General features: G+C 43.8%; 1 protein-coding gene across 14 annotated transcripts in view; it reads left to right on the top strand.

Moving 5' to 3' along the window:
• LOC105495440 (zinc finger protein 383) overlaps window positions 1-20,066 on the top strand; it is a 33,859-nt gene that overhangs the window by 638 nt on the left and 13,155 nt on the right. Inside the window, exons 1-3 of one of the 14 annotated variants that reach the window (XM_071086503.1) lie at window positions 6,320-6,675; window positions 8,019-8,168; window positions 15,486-15,545. The gene's annotated coding sequence lies outside the window, so the exon portion shown is untranslated. The other 13 variants (XM_024797175.2, XM_071086504.1, XM_011765001.2 and 10 more) reach the window with 13 other exon arrangements.

The raw sequence follows: 20,066 nt of genomic DNA on the forward strand, positions 1-20,066 counted from the left end.
AAGATAAGAGGAGGCATTAGGATCATACAATCTATTTTTTGGAGACACCACTCAGAAGGGTGGATTGGGATCCGAGTTCACTCCTGGGTGAAACCACTAGGCAAGAGGGAGTTATGTCACAATAGATAGTATCCTGCAGGAAGGGAGGTACAATTTTTAATAGTTGAAAACACATCAGGAAATAGGTTAGAAGTTGGGTTAGTACAATCCTCTCCTAGGAGATACCATGGAAGAGGGGTTAGAAGTCTAAGCATCCCCTTTGAAATGGCTGGTAGGAGGCTTTGGGAGGTATAGATATTTTAATCCCCTTAATCTCCATCAGCATCCACCCTAGCTACCTCAAGCATGGCTATAGCAGGCAGCAACAATAAAAATAATAATAGTCTTGGCCAGACGCGTGGTTCACGCCTGTAATCCCAACGCTTTGGGAGGCCGAGGCAGGTGGATCATCTCAGTGGGGAGATTGAGACCATCCTAGCCAACATGGTGAAACCCTGTCTCTACTGAAAATACAAAAATTAGCTGGGTGTGGTGGCACACGCCTGTAGTCCCAGCTACTTTGGAGGCTGAGGCAGTAGAATCACTTGAACCCGGGAGGTGGAGGTTGCAGGGAGCTGAGATCGAGCCACAGCACTCCAGCCTGGTGACAGAGGGAGACTCCAAAGAGCTGGGATTATAGGCGTGAGCCACCGTGCCTGGCCAGGGAGTTTTTTTGTTGTTGTTGTTTTTTTAATTGCAAAGAGATGTTGAATTTTGTCAAATGCTTTTTCTGTTTCTATTGAGATGACCATATGATTTTTGTCCTTCATTCTGTTAATGTGATGTATTGCATGTATTAATTTGCATATGTTAAACCATCTTTGCTTCCCTGGGATAAATCCCACTTGATCATCATGTATATAATCTTTTTGACGTGCTATCGGATTTGGTTTGCTAGTATTTTGTTGAGGATTTTTGCATCTGTGTTTATCAGAGATCTTGGCCTGTAGTTTTCTCTTTCTTCTGTCCTTGTCTGGTTTTAGTATAAGGGTGGTGCTGGCCTCACAGAATCAGTTTGGAAAAATTCCTTCCCCTTCAATTTTTTTGGATTAGTTTGAGAAATATTGGAATTTGTTCTCCCTGAAAAGTTTGGTAGAATCAAATCCAAGAAGGGGATGATGGGAACCTCTAATTTTCAGGCAAACTAGACAGTTGTTGGTAATCAGGTGACTTAGTAGTTGTCATTGGCATCTGAAGAGGTGGGCAGTCTTGTGGGACTGAGCAATTAACCTGTAAGGTCTGTGCTGACTCAGGTTAGTGTCAGACTTGAATTCAATTGTAGGACACCCAGGCAGGGAGGGTTGGAGAAGGCGTGTCAGAAAAACTCCACATATTTTGTGTTAGAAATGAAACATTCTGGAAGTATTGAGTGTTGTGAGAGTATATTTTTAAAAACCAGTTTGTTTTTCCTATGCAACTGTATAAAAAGACATATCAAGTCTCACTCCCCCCGCCACCCCAATCACTATAGGTTACCACTATAGGTGTTGTTTCCGGTTCACGTTTCCAATACTTCTTTTTTCCTATCTTTTCTTTTTTTAGTGCATATAAACAAATGCTTATGTCTAATCTGATTTCCTTTTCTTTTTTTAGACAAACTATGTTATACTGTTCTATACTTTCCATTTTTTTATATATTCTAGAATTAATGTCATTCTGTAGAGATGACATTTTTTTTTTCTGCTATGTGTGTACCGGCTGCATAAAACTTTATGATGTGACTGTGGTGATTTGAGCTGCTGCCGTTATCAAATACTAAGCATCTATGTGGACCTTCCTCCCTCCCTCCCTCTCTCTCTCTCTCTTTCTTTGACGGAGTTTTGCTCCAGGCTGGAGTGCAGTGGTTCGATCTTGGCTCACTGCAACCTCTGCCTCCCAGGTTCAAGCGATTCTCCTGCCTCAGCCTCCTGAGTAGCTGGGATGACAGGCGCGTGCCACAACGTCCAACGAATTCTTTGTATTTTTAGTAGAGACGGGGTTTCATCATGTTGGCCAGGTTGGTCTTGAACTCCTGACCTCAGGTGATCCACCCATCTCGGCCTACCAAAGTGCTGGGATTACAGGCGTGAGCCACCGCGCCTGGCTGTGGATGTTTACTTCTATATTTCCCATCATCCTCCCTTGGTCTGTCTCTCTGACCACACACAAATAGTACACTGTTTTAAGTATAGAGGCTTTATCATGTACCTCATATAACCTCACGAGGTTATACGTACGTAACTTCAATTCTACTTTCTGTCTCTATGAATACACCTATTCTAGGCACCTCATATAAGTGGATTCATACAATATTTGTCCTTTTGGTCTGGCTTATCTCACTTCGCATAGTGTTGAAAAAGAAAAGAAACTTTTTATCTGGGGAATGCAAGCCCTCTTTACATGATCAGGCCCAGAGAGGGGTTGGGATGACACAGCTGTTGTGGTGGCTCATGCCTGTAATCCCAGCACTTTGGGAGGCCACGGTGGGAGGATTACTTGAGGCCAGGAGTTTGAGTAGACTGGGCAACATAGCTAAACCCCCTCTCTATAATTTTTTTTTTCCAATTAGCCAGGTGTAGTGGTGCACACCGATAGTCCCAGCTACTCAGAAGGCCTAAGCGGAAGGATGCTTAAGTCTGGGAGTTTGACGCTGCAGTGAGCCATGATCATACCTCTGCATTCCAGCCTGGGTGACAGAGCAAGACCTTGTCTCTTAAAAAAAAAAAAAAAAAAGGCTGGGTGAGGTGGCTCACATCTGTAATTCCAGCACTTTGCGAGGCCAAGGCAGGCAGATCACTTGAGGTCAGGAGTTCAAGACCAGCCTGGCCAACATGGTGAAACCCTGTCTCTACTTAAAAAAAAAAAAAAATTAGCCAAGTGTGGTGGTGGTTGCCTGTAATCTCAGCTACTAGGGAGGCTGAGGCAGGAGAATCACTTGAACCCAGGAGGCAGGGGTTGCAGTGAGCCAAGATCACACCACTGCACTCCGACTTGGGCAACAGAGGGAGACCCCGACTCAAATAAAGGAGGCTCTGGACAATCTGCTTTTTTCATTTTTCCAAGTTGGAGAAGCTGCCTGCATTCTTCAGCTCATGGGCTCCTTTCATCTTTACACCTAATAATGGCTGGTCATGTCTTTCTCACAGCGCACAATTCCTACACTGATTTTTATGCCTTCTTCCTCATTTCAGACCCCATGTGATTACACTGGGTCTAACTGGACAATCCAGTATAATCCCCCTATGTTAAGGTCAGCTGAGTAGCAACTTTAATTCTACTTGTTAATTTAATTCCCCTTGCCATGTAACATAGTACATTCACAAGTCCCAGGAACTGGCATGTGGGTATTTTGGGGGGAGCGTTATCCTGCCTACTTTAGATGTTGAGGTCATTCAAGAGGAAAATGATAGTTTTGTTAACATGTGATGTTAGAACCACTGAACTTTCTTTTTTTTTTTTTTTTTTTTTTTTTTTTTTTTGAGATGGAGTCTCGCTTTGTCGCCCAGGCTGGAGTGCAGTGGCCGGATCTCAGCTCACTGCAAGCTCCGCCTCCCGGGTTTATGCCATTCTCCTGCCTCAGCCTCCCGAGTAGCTGGGACTACAGGTGCCCGCCAACTCACCCGGCTAGTTTTTTGTATTTTTTAGTAGAGACGGGGTTTCACCGTGTTAGCCAGGATGGTCTCGATCTCCTGACCTCGTGATCCACCCGTCTCGGCCTCCCAAAGTGCTGGGATTACAGGCTTGAGCCACCGTGCCCGGCCAGAACCACTGAACTTTCATCTGGAAAATAAAAACTTTGAACATTACCTCATATACACAAAAACTAACTTCAAGTGGCTGATGAACCAAAAATAAAAACTAAAACTATACAACCCTTAGAATAAAACTTAGGAGAAATTCTTTACAACACTAGGGGAGACAAAGATTCTTAGAAAGACCAGAAAGCATGAAGCACATTTTAAAGGTGAGAAATTGGATTTCATCAAAAGTAAAAACTGCTTTTTGAAAGACATCATGAAGAAACTGAGGGTTGGGCACAGTGGCTCACACCTATAATAACACAGCGAGACCCCCATCTCCACAAAACACAAGAAAGTTAGTTGGGCGTGGTGGTGCACACCTGCAGTCCCAGCTACTCAGGAGGATCTACTAAACCCAGGAGGTCAAGGCTGTGGTGAGCTGTGTTCACGCCACTGCACTCCAGACTAGGCAACAGAGCAACACCCTGTCTCAAAAAAAAAAAGAAAAAAAAAAAACCCAAAACCTGAGAAGGTAAGCCCCAGGCAGGGAGAGAATATTTGCAATTTGCAATATATATATTTGGCAAATGACTTTTACCCAAACATATAAAGAACTGTTACAACTCAATAATAAGACAACCAATTTTAAAATAATATTTTTTTTTTTTTTTTTTTTTTTTGAGACGGAGTCTCGCTCTGTCCCCCAGGCTGGAGTGCAGTGGCCGGATCTCAGCTCACTGCAAGCTCCGCCTCCCGGGTTCACGCCATTCTCCTGCCTCAGCCTCCCGAGTAGCTGGGACTACAGGCGCCTGCCACCTCGCCCGGCTAAGTTTTTGTATTTTTAGTAGAGACGGGGTTTCACCGTGTTAGCCAGGATGGTCTCGATCTCCTGACCTCGTGATCCGCCCGTTTCGGCCTCCCAAAGTGCTGGGATTACAGGCTTGAGCCACCACGCCCGGCCTAAAATAATATTTATTATTATTATTATTTTTTTTTGAGATGGAGTTTTGCTCTTGTTGCTGTGGCTGAAGTGCAACAGTGTGATCTCGGCTCACAGCAACCTCTGCCTCCCCGGTTCAAGTGATTCTCCTGCAGGGATTACAGGCATGCACCGCCACACCCGGCCAATTTTGTATTTTTAGTAGAGACAGTGTTTCTCTAGGTTGATCAGGTTGGTCTCGAACCCCCGAACTCAGGTGATCTGCCCGTCTCAGCCTCCCAAAGTGCTGGGATTACAGGCCTGAGCCACTGCGCCCGGCCGAATATTTTCAATAGATGTCACAAAAGAAGATAAAAGAATGGCAAATAAGTATATGAAAGTATGCTAAGTTCATTGACATCAGGAAATGCAAATTAAAAACATAATTTGATTCTACTGCTCATTCCTTAGAATAGTCAATAGATGCCTGATACAGGGATGGGGAGGTGGGAATCGACTTAACAATCTGGGGGGCGGAGGGCGGTGAATAAAAATATTCTGTATGCGCTGGGCGCGGTGGCTCACGCTTGTAATCCCAGCACTTTGGGAGGCCGATGCGGGCGGATCACGAGGTCAGAAGTTCGAGGTCGGGAGTTCTATACCAGCCTGGCCAACACAGTGAAACCCTGTCTCTACTAAAAACACAAAAATTAGCCGGGCATGGTGGCGGACGCCTGTAATACCAGCTACTCCCAAGGCTGAGGCAGGAGAATCACTTGAACCTGCGAGGCTGAGCTTGCAGTGAGCCGAGATCGTGCCACTGCACTCTAGCCTCGGTGACAAAGCTAGACTCCAACTCAAAAAATAAAAAAAATTAAAAAATTAAATATCCAGTAACACAAAGGATAAACGCTTGAGGGGACAGACACCCCATTTTACATGATATGATTCGTACGCATTGCATGCCGGTATCAAAACAATCAAAAATCTCATGTACCCCATAAATATATACACCTACTATATACCCACAGAAATTTAACTAAAAAGCTGAAAATTTTTTTAATTTTTAAAAATGTTCTATATCCTGATTATGGTGGCGGTGACAAGGATTTAAACATTCGTTGAAACTTATCAAACGTTTCACTTAAAATGAGGGCATTTTATTGTATCTAAATTATGCTTCAGTAAAGTTGATTTTTAAAAGACATGCACACAAATATAATTTACAAATCATATCATGAGCTCGTTTATGGTGTACCATTCAGTCATTCTTAGAGTATTCCAAGTTGTGCAAACATCATTATCTAATTAAAGAAGCTTTACATTACCCCAAAAAGGAACCCTTTAGCTATTACCACTCACAGTTCCCCTAATCCTGCTAGTCCTAAAAAACTCTTACTCCTTTTCCGTAGATTTGCCTATTTTAAATATTTCATATAAATGCAATCATACAGTATGTGGCTCCTCCACGGACGAAGGCAAAAATGACGATTTAAACAGTCTAGCATTCTCAGAGAGGGTTATAACGCCTAGTAGAGTGGGTCCTGGGTGCGCTCTGCATTGTGGGTCGGCTTGGGGCAGAAAGTCATTTAAGGGACCTCCTTCCACTTCCCGCAGCGCCTCACCCCTTCCGGCTCTAGACTACAGTTCCCAGAAATCCTTGCGGCTCTAACCAACTTCTGGCCCGAAGCTGGCGACCTTTTCCTGTTTCTCAAGGAACTCCCTGGGGTTGGCCGGTACTATGGAGGAAGATTGTCTTCAGGGTGCAGGGCCAGCGTCCTATGGCAGTTTCACTCTGAGCCTGTGTCTGGATCACGGAGACGCAGAGTAGCCGTTCGGAGTGGGGAGCAGGGATGTCCCGGAACTGTGCAGCAGCAGGAACCCGAAGGACCGGGCGCCATCTTCTCCGCGCGGTCCTACTCCGGACTGTATTTCCCAGAGATCCCCGCGAGTCCAAGGCAGCCGTTTCATTTGCCTGCTGGACCCTCGGCCTCAAGGGTAGGGGAAGTGCGCGGTGAGCGGCCTGGGTCTTGCGGGCTCGGCTGGGGCCCGCAGGTGCGTGCCTGGGAGTTTGAAGGGACTGACCAGGCTGGTTTGGAGTGTCAGGCATGTATGAGTTGGTCGGGCTGATGAAGGGGGTAGGGAGGAGGCGGGCGCGAGGCGTGGACTTACGTGTGTGTTACCTTATGTAACTGTGCCTTGCTGTGTGCGCGGGTGTGATTTTATATACTCGTTGTGGTTGTGTGATTGTAACAATGTAAGGCTGTGTGTGTAGGTATGACTGTGTCCCGTGTTGGGACTGTGATTGTGTGTGTCTGTGTAACTTTGCGTGACATTGTAGAGGGTGTTTGTGTGGAGAGAATCTGATGATGAGGCTGTGACTGTGTGTTACTCTGAGGGGTGCGTGTGTAATTGTGTTTGTATGACTGTTAGCAGCGCTTAAGTGTACTGGATGCCTTACTGAGTGACAACGTGAGAATGTGAGAGTGTGACCATGTAACTTTATGTGGCACTGTGTCTGCGGTTGGAAAGTGCGTGTAATTGTGCCGGGGTGACGATATGTGCGTCCTAATGGTCATTGTGTTATTTTGAATGTGTGATTGTGTGTAGTGCTCAGTAGGGGTCCTGGGGAGGGGGGAACTGTGACTTTGTGTGGCTCAGTAGTGAGTGTGATATTGTGACTATCTGTAGCACTCTGGTTTTGAATGGTGCTATGTTTGGGGGGTCTCGCATACATGCGAGTATGACTGTGTATCCTCGAGGTAGATGTGGGACAATGATTGTGTGACCATATATAGTGTTACTGTTTGGGTGAGGTGTGCCTGTGGAGGTGTATGTGGGTCCCCATGGTGGCTAGGTGACTGCAGCATTGGGTATGGGGTGCTTGTGACTGTCTTTGTGACTCCAGCTCTCCCTGTGAGGTCAGGACAGATTCTCCTGGAGAGGAGAGACATCACCCCTCTGATACCGAGAATGCTCAGGACATCCTACACTTCTCTGGTTTTGTTTTGTTTTAAGATGGAGTTTCGCTGTTGTTGCCCAGGCTGTAGTGCAATGGTGCAATCTCGGCTCACCGCAACCTCTGTCTCCCCGGTTCAAGCGATTCTCCTGCCTCATCCTCCTGAGTAGCTGGGATTACAGGCACGCGTCACCACGCCCTGCTAATTTTGTGTTTTTAGTAGAGACGGGGTTTCTCTGTGTTGGTCAGGCTGGTCTCGAACTCCCCACCTCAGGTGATCCGCCTGCCTCAACCTCCCAAGGTGCTGAGATTACAGGCTTGAGCCACTGTGCTGGGCCGTCTACACTTCTCTGACCTCCCCCATCCCTTCTTCTCTTCATAGATAGTAGCTGTAGATCCAGAATGACCTCTGATCTGCTCAATCTGAGCCACAAGAAAGGCCTGGCATCTCATGATTCCTTTCTTCTTCAGCTCTGCTATTCTCAGAGAGTTACCCAGAGGAAGAATGACTGTTGACCAAACCAAATACAAGGTGCATTGGGTTTCCTTTTTGCTTCTCTTCTCTGGATAGTCATGGTTAACATAGAGTCAGCAAGTGACCTGGTTCTTATAAGTTTCTATTCAAGAAAATGATGAGAAGCCTTAGGGTGGACGCAGAGAGCCCTGTAGTCTGTTACTTCTTTCTACAAAATGTTCACTTACTAATTTAGAAAATAGAACACTTTTCCCAGTGTGCTAAAGTTTTGTTTTTTTTTTAACACACACACACTCCCCCCTCCTCTGTCTCACACACACCCACACAATTCCAAAGAATTTGGAAAATAGGGAGTTACAAACAGCAAAAGTAAATCTACTATCCAGAAACAACCCAGTAATATTTTGGTCTATTTCCTTCTAGTGAGTTTCCTATGCACACATACATTATTTTCAAGATTGGAATTTTATGACATTTACCGTTTCATATCTTGTATTTTCACTAAAAATTATGTATGGTTCTTTTTTTTTTTTTTTTTTTTTTTTTTTTTTTGAGATGGAGTCTCGCTCTGTCGCCCAGGCTGGAGTGCAGTGGCCGGATCTCAGCTCACTGCAAGCTCCGCCTCCGGGGTTTGCGCCATTCTCCTGCCTCAGCCTCCCGAGTAGCTGGGACTACAGGCGCCCGCCACCTCGCCCGGCTAGTTTTTTGTATTTTTTTAGTAGAGATGGGGTTTCACCGTGTTGGCCAGGATGGTCTTGATCTCCTGACCTCGTGATCCGCCCGTCTCGGCCTCCCAAAGTGCTGGGATTACAGGCTTGAGCCACCGCGCCCGGCCTATGTATGGTTCTTATATTTGGTTTTCTTTTCTTTCTTTTTCTTTTTTTTTTTTTGGTCTCGAGATGGAGTCTTGCTCTGTTGCCGAGGCTGGAGTGCAATGGCGTGATCTCAGCTCACCCAGGCTGGAGTGCAATAGCTAGATCTCAGCTCACTGCAACCCCCGCCTCCCAAGTTCAAGTGATTCTCCTGCCTCAGCCTCCTGAGTAGCTGTGATTACAGGCACCTGCCATCATGCCTGGCTAATTTTTATATTTTTGTAGAAACGGGGTTTCACCATGTTGGCCAGGCTGTTCTTGAACTCCTGAACTCAGGTGAGACCTCCCAAAGTGCTGGGTTTACAGGTGTGAACCACTGCTCCTGGCCTATATTTGGTTTTCTTTGTTTAATCCCTTTATATTACATCATACAGAAAACTAGTTAAAATATAGACGTGTAGTTTAAGAAGTAATTATAAAGAGACCCTCTGCTCAAAAACTTGCTTCAGCACTCCAGAAGGGCCCTCCAGTCCTTCCACCAGAATAAACTTACCCTACTTCCCTCTTTAGGTAACACTTATCCTGACTTTGGTAATCGTTATTCTTGACTTTTTCAAAAAAGTTTTGTTTTGTTTTTATCACATATCTGCTTATCTCTAAACAATATAGTTTAGTTTTACCTTTTTAACACTATATAAATGAAATTGTACTGTATAATGTTGTTTTGAGTCTTGGCTTTCTTGTAAAATATTATATTTGGGCCAGGTGCAGTGGTTCACGCTTGTAATCCCGGCACTTTGGGAGGCCGAGGTGGGCAGATCACCTGAGGTTAGGAGTTCGGGACCAGCCTGACCAACACGCAGAAACCCCGTCTCCACTAAAAATACAAAAAAATTAGCCAGTCATGGTGGCACATGCCTGTAATCCCAGCTACTCGGGAGGGTGAGGCAGGAGAATTACTTGAACCTAGGAGGCAGAGGTTGCAGTGAGCCGAGATTGTACCATTGCGCTCCAGCTTGGGCAACAAGAGCAAAACTCTAACTTAAAAAATAAAAATAAAAAAATAAAATAAAATATTATGTTTGTTAGCCTCACCCTCGCTGTTATACATAGCTGCAGTTCAGACATTGGTTATTTCCTGTATGATAGGGCTGCTGTGAAAATGTTTTTACACGTATACCAGTATATATACATGCATACCTTCCTAGGATATAAGTGTATGAAGGAATTCCTGGGCCATACAGTACATTTTGCATCTTCAAATTTCCTAGATAATGCTGAACTGATCTACAGTATAGTTTTACAAATTAAATTCCTACCAACAGTTTATTAACATAATAGTAATCTTGTATTATAACACATGGTTATTTGGTATTCTAATCTTTAATAAATCTGCTGATACCATGATATATCATGTTGTTTTAGAAGTATAACATACTAGCCGGGCGCGGTGGCTCAAGCCTGTAATCCCAGCACTTTGGGAGGCCGAGACGGGTGGATCACGAGGTCAGGAGATCGAGACCATCCTGGCTAACACCGTGAAACCCCGTCTCTACTAAAAAATACAAAAAAAAACTAGCCGGGTGAGTTGGCGGGTGCCTGTAATCCCAGCTACTCGGGAGGCTGAGGCAGGAGAATGGCGTGAACCCGGGAGGCGGAGCTTGCAGTGAGCTGAGATCCGGCCACTGCACTCCAGCCCGGGTGACAGAGCGAGACTCTGTCTCAAAAAAAAATAAGAAAATAAAAATAAGTAAAAAAAGAAGTATAACATACATTCTGGGCCAGGCATGATGATAATCCCAGCTCTTTGGGAGGCCCACTGGGTAGATCGCTTGAGCCCAGGAGTTTGAGACAAGCCCAGACAAGATGGTGAAATCCCATCTCTACAAAAAGTACAAAAATTAGCCAGGCATGGTTACATGCTGCTATGGTCCCAGGTACTCAGGGATAAGGTGGGAGGATTGCTTGAACCTAGGGAGGTTGAGGCTGCAGTGAGCTGCGATTGGACTACTGTCTTGCAGCCGGGGCAACAAAGAAAGACCCTGTCTCAAATATATATATATATAAAAAACATACATTCTAAAAAGTACAAAATCAAAGTATATGACCTGATGACTTGCATAAAAGTGAGCATATTCCTTTAACCAGACCTCAAATCTGATAAGGAAATAGAACATTATTGGCATTACAGAAGCCCAAGTCTTGTCCAGTTCACTCACTACCCACTTCTCCCAAAGGTAACTATTATTTTGTCTTCCATGGCCATAGACTCATTTTACCTATACTTGAATTTTGCTTGGCTTCTTTTTTTTTTCACTTTTTTTTTCCTACTGTCAATCTCACTTGGACATGATGCTTGGCTTCTTTTACTCAATATTGTATTTTATATGTAATATGAATGCGTTCTGCAATAATGTGTAGTATAAATATATACAATTCATCCATTAGTTATAGGTGATATAATGAATATAGTGAACACATTATTATTGCTGTTTAAAATTCTGTTGTATGAATATAACACTTTTTTTTTTTTTGAAGCAGAGTTTCGCTCTTGTTGCCCAAGCTGGAGTACAATGGCACCATCTCAGCTCACCACAACCTCTGCCTCCCGGGTTCAAGCAATTCTCCTGCCTTAGCCTCTCGAGTAGCTGGGATTACAGGCGCACGCCACCACACCCAGCTAATATTTTTGTATTTTTAATACAAACAGGATTTCACCATGTTAGCCAGGCTAGTCTCAAACTCCTGACCTCAGGTGATCCGCCTGCCTCGGCCTCCCAGAGTGCTGGGATTACAGGCATGAGCCACCATGCCCGCCCGAATATAACACATTTTACTTATCCATTCCATTATTGATTGGCATGTGATTTCATATTGAGGCTACTATGAAAAATGCTGCCGGGAACATTCTTGTACGTGTCTTTTGGTGCACATATGAATGCATTTCTCTTGGGTGTATTTCTAGGAGAGAAATTGCTGGGTCATAGGTTATGTATATATGTTCAACTTTAGTGGCCGGGCGCGGTGGCTCAAGCCTGTAATCCCAGCACTTTGGGAGGCTGAGACGGGCGGATCACGAGGTCAGGAGATCGAGACCATCCTGGCTAATATGGTGAAACCCCGTCTCTACTAAAAATACAAAAAACTAGCCGGGCGAGGTGGTGGGCGCCTGTAGTCCCAGCTACTCGGGAGGCTGAGGCAGGAGAATGGCATAAACCCGGGAGGCGGAGCTTGCAGTGAGCTGAGATCCGGCCACTGCACTCCAGCCTGGGCGACAAAGCGAGACTCCGTCTCAAAAAAAAAAAAAAAAACTTTAGTAGATACTGACAGTTTTCTGAAATAGTGGTATCAATCTGTATTCCAAACTGCAGTATAGACTTTATGACAAGAATATATTTTACAACAAGAAGCTTTACTAGAGATAAAGAGGAAAAGTTTATAATAAAAAGATCAATTCATCAGTAAGATGTAACAGTTCTGAATTTATATGCCTTCATAAAATGGCTTCAAATATATTTGACATAACTAAAAGAAGTAGTAGATAAATCACAATCTTAGTGGAGAGTTTTTAGCACTCTTCTCAATAGCTGATAGAACAAGTGACAAACCCAATAAAGCTATATGGTATTTGAACAGTGTGATTGACAAGCTTGACCTGATTGATATGTATAGAACAGTGTACCTTACAACTACATAATATACATGCTTTTCAAATGAATATGAGACATTTATCCAAATTGATCATATGCTGGACCACAAAAAGAGTCTCAATAAATTTCAAAGGAATGAAATAATACTGTAACTTTCCTGACCAGAGTAGGTTAAGCTAGAAGTCAATAACAAGAAGATAATTAGAAATATCCCAGCTAGGTGTGGTGACTTATGCCTGTAATCCCAGCACTTTGGGAGACCAAGGCAGGAGGATCGCTTGATCCCCGAAATTTGAGACCACCCTGGGCAATATAGCAAGACCCCATTTCTAAATTTAAAAAACACAAAGAGATATCCCAATGTTTGGGATTTAAGCAATGTATTTATAAATAACTGGTGACTCAAAGAATAAATAAATTGCAGTAGATATTTAAAATATTTTAAACAGTGATAATGAAAAATAACATCAAAATTATGTTTCTAAAGCTGAATATGAGGAAAATATATAGCTGCAAATGCATATGTTAGAAAAAAATGAATGTTGGCTGGGCGCCGTGGCTCACGCCTATAATCCCAGCACTTTGGGAAGCCGAGGCGGGTGGATCACGAGGTCAGGAGTTCAAGACCAGCCTGGCCAATATGGTGAAACCCCATCTCTACTAAAAATGCAAAAAAAATCAGCCGGGTATGGTGGCAGGTGCCTATAATCCCGTCTGCTTGAGAGGCTGAGGCAGAGAATTGCTTGAATCCGGGAGGCAGAGGTTGCAGTGAGCCAAGATCGCACCACTGCACTCCAGCCTGGGCGACACACACAAAAAAAGAAAAATAAATAAATGAATGTTGAAAAATTAATGATCTGTGTATTCATCTCAAGAAGCTAAGGAAAAGTTTGGTAAGTTAAATCCCCAAAATTAAAATCTAGGAAATAATAAGAATAAAAGCCCAAATATAAAATTTTTAGTTTATTTTCTTTTTTTTTTTTTTTTTGAGACGGAGTCTTGCTCTGTCGCCCAGGCTAGAGTGCAGTGGCACAATCTCGGCTCACTGCAAGCTCCGACTCCCGGGTTCACGCCATTCTCCGGCCTCAGCCTCCTGATTAGCTGGGACTACAGGCGCCCGCCACCTCGCCCGGCTAATTTTTTCTATTTTTAGTAGAGACGGGGTTTCACCATGGTCTCGATCTCCTGACCTTGTGATCCGCCCGCCTCGGCCTCCCAAAGTGCTGGGATTACAGGCGTGAGCCACTGCGCCCGGCCCAAATTTTTAGTTTATTTTCTATTGCATATATTTTGGTATACATGTTTTGATGTACATAACGAACATATATTGAAATACAAAATGAATGTACAATGAAGAAAATTAACAAAGGCAAAAGCTTAGTTGGGAATTAATGAAATTAATAAATCTCTAACAAAACAAAATATGAGGTAACATAAAAATTGCCCATATCTGATAATAGGAAAATTAAACCAACAACAGACTTAATTTAAATACTGAGGGCTCGGCCGGGCGCGGTGGCTCAAGCCTGTAATCCCAGCACTTTGGGAGGCTGAGACGGGCGGATCATGAGGTCAGGAGATCGAGACCATCCTGGCTAACACCGTGAAACCCCGTCTCTACTAAAAAATACAAAAAACTAGCCGGGCGAAGTGGCGGGTGCCTGTAGTCCCAGCTACTTGGGAGGCTGAGGCAGGAGAATGGCGTGAACCCGAGAGGAGGAGCTTGCAGTGAGCTGAGATCCGGCCACTGCACTCCAGCCTGGGTGACAGAGCAAGACTCCGTCTCAAAAAAAAAAAAAAAAGACGAGGGCTCAATTAATTAGCGTTTGGTACCTGGGACTTGGTTCCACAAAATAAGCTCATTGGAATCTGAGCCACTGATCATTTTACCGGGTCCCTTTTTATACTTCATCGAACATGTAAATTTTTCTGGTTTTTTGTTTTTTTCTTTTTTTTAGAGATGGGTCTCTCACTCTCTTACCCAGGCTGGAGTGCAGTGGCGCAGTCACAGCTTACTGCAAACTCGACCTCCCGGGCTCCAGTGATTCTCCCACCACAGCCTCCCAGGTAGCTGGGACTACAGACAACATGCCATCATGCCTGGCTTGCTTTTTTCTTTTAGTGATTTTGTTTACATTTTAATTGTGGTATAAAACACGATATAAAGTTTACCATCTTAATCTTTTTTTTTTTTTTTTTTTGAGATGGAGTCTCACTCTGTCACCCAGGCTGGAGTGCAGTGGCATGATCGCAGCTCACTGCAACCTCTGCCTCCCGGGTTCAAGCTATTCTCTTGCCTCAGCCTCCTGAGTAGCTGGGATTACAGGTGCGTGCCACCACGCCTGGCTAATTTGTATTTTTAGTAGAGACGGGATTTTACCATGTTGGTCAGGCTGGTCTTGAACTCTTGACCTCATAATCGCCTGCCTTGGCCTCCCAAAGTGCTGGGATTATAGGCATGAGCCACTATGCCCAGCCATCTTAATATTTTTTTTTTTTGAGATGGAGTTTTGCTCTTGTTGCCTAGGCTGGAGTGCAATGGTGCGATCTCGGCTCACTGCAGCCTCTACCCCCCAGGTTCAAGTGGTCTCCTGCCTCAGCCTCCCAAGTAGCTGGGATTACAGGCCTGTGCCACCAAGCCCAGGTAATTTTGTATTTTTAGTAGAGACGGGGTTTCTCCATGTTGGTCAGGCTGGTCCCAAACTCCTGACCTCAGGTGATCCACCCGCTTTGGCCTCCCAAAGTGCTGGGATTACAGGTGTGAACCACCACACCAAGCTAGTCATTTTTAAATGTATATTCCAGTGTTAAGTATATTCGTATTGTTGTACAACAAATCTTTAGAACTTTTTCATCTTGCAAACTGAATTATAACTATTAAGCTACAATGTCCCATTTCCCTCTTTCCCCAGCCCCTGGCAGCCACCGTTCTACTTTCTGTTTCTATGAGTTTGACTACCGTAGATACCTCTGTAAGTGGAATCATATATAATAGTATTTGTCTTTTTGTGACTGGCTTCTTTCTAATCACAATACCTCAAGATAGAAAGAGGATTCACTGCAGTTAGTCAGTAGACACACACAATAATCCAAGTAGTAATGGGATACAATATAATAATGAATTAGTTAAATGCTTTGATAAATTACCTTGATGTGTTATTTTTTATTATCATTCAGTTTACATTTTTTTTTTTTTTTTTTGAGACGGAGTCTCACTCTCTCTCCCAGTCTGGAATGCAGTGGTGCGATCTCAGCTCGCTGCAAACTCCGCCTCCCAGGTTCACGTCATTCTCCTGCCTCAGCCTCTGGAGTAGCTGGGACTACAGGCGACCACCACACCACCAGCTAATTTTTTGTATTTTTAGTACAGATAGGGTCTCGATCTCCTTGACCTTGTGATCCACCTGCCTCGGCCTCCCAAAGTGCTGTGATTACAGGCGTGAGCCACCACACCCAGCCAATTTTTTTTTTTTTTTTTTTTTTTGCAAAGGAGTCTTGCTCTCTCACCAGGATGGAGTGCAATGGCACGATCTCAGCTCACTGCAGCCTCTGCCTCCTGGGTTCAAGTGATTCTCCTGCCTCAGCCTCCCAAGTAGCTGGGACTACAGATGCTCACCACCACGCCCAGCTAATTTGTTTTTTTTGTATTTTAGTAGAGATGGGGTTTCACCGTGTTGGCCAGGATGGTCTCGATCCCCTTACCTGATAAAATATTTTTAACTTCCATTGCAATTTATTCTTTGAGCCACCAGTTATTTTAAATACATTGCTTAAATCCCTGACTTAGCATAATGTCCTCAGGGTTCAAACATGTAGCATGTGACAGAACTTACTTTTTTGTTGTTATTTGTTTTAATATGCTTTATTTTTTAGGGTGCTTCTAGATTCACAGTAAAATTGAGCAGAAGGTACAGAGATTTCCCATATGCCTCTTTCACCCGCACATGTATGGTCTCCCCCATCATCAACGTTCCCCATCAGAGTGGTACATTTATTACAACTCATGAACCCATGTGGACACATCATTATCACTGAGTCTATAGTTTACATTAGGGTTCACTCCTGGTGTTATACATCCATGGGTTTGGACAAATGTATAATGACATGTATCTCCATTATGATGTCATGCATATTAATTCCATTGCTCTAAAAGGCCTCTGCCCTGACTGATCCTCCCTCCCTGTCAGCTCCTAATCTTTTTATTGTCTCCATAGTTTTGCCTTTTCCAGAATGTTGTAATCATACAGTATGTAGTCTTTTGAATTGGCTTCTTTCACTTAGTAATGTGCATTTAAGTTTCCTAAGCTGTTGATCATGAGACTGAGTCTCTTTTTATACTTCATCAGACATGTAAGTTTCTATTTTTAATATAGATTTTAAGGCCGGGCGCGGTGGCTCAAGCCTGTAATCCCAGCACTTTGGGAGGCCGAGGCGGGTGGATCACAAGGTCAGGAGATCGAGACTATCCTGGCTAACATGGTGAAACCCCGTCCCTACTAAAAATACAAAAAACCAGCCGGGCGTGGTGGCGGGCGCCTGTAGTCTCAGCTACTTGGGAGGCTGAGGCGGGAGAATGGCGTGAACCCGGGAGGCGGAGCTTGCAGTGAGCCGAGATCACGCCACTGCACTCCAGCCTGGGAGACACAGCGAGACTCCGTCTCAAAAAAAAAAAAAAAAAAAAAAATATATATATATATATACACATATATATATATATATATAGATTTTAATTTTTGTAAGTCAGTTCATTTATTGGACAAGATATGTGCTTTAAATTTTTGCATGGTCTGCAGTTTCACTACAGCTCATCCCCCTGTTCTTAAGATACATTGACCTGGGCTAGTGGTATTTTAAAATCTTATTTATTTATTCTTGAGATGTAGTCTTGCTCTGTTGCCAGGCTGGAGTGTAGTGGCATGATCTCAGTGCACTGCAACCTTGGCCTCCTGATTCTCCTACCTCAACCTCCCAAGTAGCTGGGATTACAGGCACCCGCCACCACACCCAGCTAATTTTTGTATTTTTAGTAGAGGCAGAGTTTCACCACGTTGGCCAGGATGGTCTTGACCTGTTGACGTCGTGATCTGCCCTCCTCAGCCTCCCAAAGTGCTGGGATTACAGGCATGAGCCGCTGTACCCAGCCAGGCATTTTTAAAAAACTTAAATCTCCCTTATTAATATCACTATGTAATTATTAGGGGTTTAATATTGTTAAGAGAATGTTTACTTCCTAGGTGATAATACGTTGAGTATGTGTAGGGTCCAGCCCTACAGGACCTGTGGGTTTTTCTCTTTGTGTGTGGAGACGAGAGATTGTAGAAATAAAGACACAAGACAAAGAGAACAAAAGACAGCTGAGCCTGGGGAACAGCTACCACCAAGACACGGAGACTGGTAGTGGCCCCGAATGCCTGGTCACGCTGTTATTTATTGTGTATAAGGCAAAGGGGCAGGGTATGGAGTGAGAGTAATCTCCAATGATAGGTAAGGTCACGCGAGTCATGTGTCCACCGGACAGGGGGCCCTTCCCTATTTGGTCGCCGAGGCAGAGAGAGAGAGAGGGGACAGTTTACATCATTATTTTTTTTAATGTATTTTAAAGACTTTAGTACTTTTACTAATTTCGTTACTGTTATTTAGAGGGCGGAGCCAGGTGTACAGGGCAGAACATGAAAGCAGACCATGGGCGTGACTGCTGAAGCACAGCATCACAGGGAGACGGTTAGGCCTCTGGATGGCTGTGGGCGGGCCTGACTGATGTCAGGCCTTTTACGAGAGGTGGTGGAGCAGTGTGTTTTAACTCCTCCGGAGAAAGGGGGACTCGTTTTCCCAGTCTGTTAAGTAACGGGTGCCTACCCAGGCACTGGTGCTGCCGCTAGACCAAGAAGCCCTCTAGTGGCCCTGTCTGGGCATAACAGAGGGCTCACGATTTTGTTTGGGCCCTTTTTTACCGTGTCCCTTTAGTTTTTATCTCTGTACCGTGTTCCTTTAGTTTCTATCTCTGTATGACCTGGGTTTTTATAGGTTATAATTGTAGCGCAAAGATTATTATTGGAATAAAGAGTAATGCTACAAACTAATGATTAATAATATTTATATATAATTATAATTTGGTTTTGGTACAACTATTTTTATTCTATATATTTTGTGTATTATACTAAAACAGCTTGTACCCTAGGTCTCTTGCCTTAACACCTGGTTGGCTTGCCGCCCACAGTATGCCATAAGCTTTAAGCTCTCTTTTGGAACATTTGGCTAATTTGTTATTTTATTGTATCCCATTTCTATCCTTGGTTTTGTGTATGTGTACTAACTGCAGTGAATCTCCTATCTTGGGATATTGTGTGAGGCCACTGTTGTGATGGGTCCTCTGACTTTGGTACAGTTTTTCCTTTTTCTGGGACTAACTGGCTTTTTCAAACTTCCTGAGTTTATTCTTTTTATCTTGTATAGATGGAAACAAGCCGCAAATACTGGAACTATAAAAAACAGGATGAGAAAAAAACACATAGATAATCACTCTCTAATTATTGTATGTAAAAAAAACCACTTTTATCCACCTACCTTTTTTGTGTACTTTAAAACAATTTTTTTCTTACATGTTATTGTAGACTTAGAGCATTTCACAGCTATTTCGATTGACTGATATCTGTTAAAGACTATCATAGTCTGGTGGAGTGGCAGAAGTATTCTGTTTATTGTTGTGCTAAGTTTTCATTCGTTGGCTAATGGGATCACCTTTCAGGAGACTCTTAAAAGGAGTCCTTTGAGCACAGATATTTTTAAAAACAGCCTCACCTTTTGGCAACAGCAAAAGATTGAATTTCTTTTTTTTTTTTTTTGAGACAGAGTTTCGTTCTTGTTGCCCAGGCTGGAGTGCAGTGGCACAATCTCGGCTCATTGCAACCTCCAAGCAATTCTCCTGCCTCAGCCTCCCAAGTAGCTGGGATAACAGGCATGTGCCACCATGCCTGGCTAATTTTTTTTTTTTTTAGTAGAAACAGGTTTCTCCATGTTGGTCAGGCTGGTCTTTAACTCCTGACCTCAGGTGATCCACCTGCCTCAGCCTCCCAAAGTGCTGAGATTACGGGTGTGAGCCACTGGGCCCAGCCATTTTTTTTTTTTTTTTGAGTCAGAGTCTTACCCTGTCACCCAAGTTGGAGTGCAATGGCACAATCTCGGCTCACTGCAACCTCTGCCTCCCGGGTTCAAGGGATTCTTGTGCCTCAGCCTTCCAAGTAGCTGGTATTACAAGCATATATATATATTTAAATAAAACAGAGCTAGAAGACTTAGTACCCCGTGCATCCCTTTGTGTTTAGGGGTGGATGCGGGTGTTGTGTGTGTGCATGTGGTGAGGGAAGTTGACTTTTTTAGGGTTGAGAAACAAAAAGACTTGATTAGGGAAGTCTTTGGTCTTTCTGATCTGAGTGCACTGTGTTCCTGGCCAAAAGGCACCATTTGTATGAGTCTAGTTTGGGGACATGAGGGCT

Source organism: Macaca nemestrina, chromosome 20, assembly GCF_043159975.1.
Source record: "Macaca nemestrina isolate mMacNem1 chromosome 20, mMacNem.hap1, whole genome shotgun sequence".
In the NCBI taxonomy this organism is placed as follows: domain Eukaryota; kingdom Metazoa; phylum Chordata; class Mammalia; order Primates; family Cercopithecidae; genus Macaca; species Macaca nemestrina.